The sequence below is a fragment of the Aethalodelphis obliquidens genome, unplaced genomic scaffold, assembly GCF_003676395.1.
Source record: "Aethalodelphis obliquidens isolate GAN/ISIS:26980383/991018 unplaced genomic scaffold, ASM367639v1 scaffold3, whole genome shotgun sequence".
Lineage (NCBI taxonomy): Eukaryota > Metazoa > Chordata > Mammalia > Artiodactyla > Delphinidae > Aethalodelphis > Aethalodelphis obliquidens.
Window position 1 is genome coordinate 82,159,255 of NW_020837947.1, and position 1,967 is coordinate 82,161,221.

Genomic DNA, 1,967 nt, shown 5'->3' on the forward strand with positions numbered 1-1,967 from the left:
TCTTTCTTTCTTTCTTTCTTTCTTTCTTTCTTTCTTTCTCTCTCTCCATTATATTCTGAGCTATGTGGATGACAGGCTCTTGGTGCCTGAGCCAGGCATCAGGGATGTTCTTCTGAGGTGGGAGAGACAAGTTTAGGACACTCATCCACAAGAGACCTCCCAGCTCCATGTAATATCAAATGGTAAAAATCTCCCAGAGATCTCCATCTCAATGACAAGACCCAGCTCCACTCAATGACCAGCAAGCTACAATGCTAGACATCCTAAGCCAGACAACTAGCAAGACAGGAACACACCCCACCCATTAGCAGAGAGGCTGCCTAAAATCATAATAAGGCCACAGACACTCCAAAACACACCACCAGATGTGGACCTACCCACCAGAAAGACAAGATCCAGCCTCATCCACCAGAACACAGGCACTAGTCCCCTCCACCAGGAAGCCTACACAACCCACTGAAACAACCTTAGTCACTGGGGACAGACACCAACAACAACAGGAACTACGAACATGCAGCCTGTGAAAAGGAGAATCCAAACACAGTAAGTTAAGCAAAATGAGAAGGTCCTCATTCAGATTTGATGGAGAAATTAAAAATTTACAGAGAAGCAAAAGCTAAGAGAATTCAGCACCACCAAACCAGCTTTAAAAGAAATGCTAAAGGAAGTTCTCTAGGCAAGAAACACAAGAGAAGGAAAAGACCTACAATAACGAACCCAAAACAATTAAGAAAATGGTAATAGGAACATACATATTGATAATTACCTTAAATGTAAATGGATTAAATGCTCCAACCAAAAGACATAGACTGGCTAAAGGGATACAAAAACAAGACCTGGGTATATGCTATCTACAACAGACCCACTTCAGACCTAGACACACATACAGAGTGAAAGTGAGGGGATGGAAAGAGATATTCCATGCAAATGGGAATCAAAATAAAACTGGAGTAGCAATACTCATATGAGATAAATTAGACTTTTAAATAAAGAATGTTAGAAGAGTCAAGGAAGGACTCTACATAATGATCAAGGGATCAATCCAAGAAGAATATATAGCAATTATAAATATATATGCACCCAACATCGGAGCACCACAATACATAAAACAAATGCTAACAGCTATAAAATAGGAAATTGACAGTAACACAAAAATAGTGGGGGACTTTAACACCATACTTACACCAATGGACAGATATCCAGAGAGAAAATTAATAAAGAAACATAAGCTTTAAATGACACAATAGACCAGCTAGATTTAATTGATATTTATAGGACATTCCATCTGGAAAAAGCAGATTACACTTTCTTCTCACATGCACATGGAACATTCTCCAGGATAGATCACATCTTGGGTCACAAATCAAGGCTTGGTAAATTTAAGGAAATTGAAATCATATCAAGCATCTTTTCCAACCACAATGCTGAGATTAGAAATCAATTACAGGGAAAGAAATGTAAAAATCACAAACACATGGAGACTAAACAATACGGTCCTAAGTAATCAAGATATCACTGAGGAAATCACGGAGGAAAGCAAAAATTACGTAGAGACAAATGATAATGAAAACATGACGACCCAAAACCTATGGGATGCAGCAAAATCAGTTCTAAGAGGGAAGTTTATAGCAATACAATCCTACCTTAAGAAATAAGAAACATCTCAAATAAACAACCTAAACTTATACCTAAAGCAATTAGAGAAAGAAGAACAAAAAAACCCCAAATTTAGCAGAAGGAAAGAAATCATAAAGATCAGATCAGAAGCAGCTCATGCAGCTCAATATCAAAACAACAAACAACCCCATACAAAAAATGGGCAGGAGACCTAAAAAGACATTTCTCCAAAGAAGATATACAGATTGCCAACAAACACATGAAAGAATGCTCAACATCATTAATCATTAGAGAAATGCAAATCAAAACTACAATGAGGGCTTCCCTGGTGGTGCAGTGATTGAGAGTCC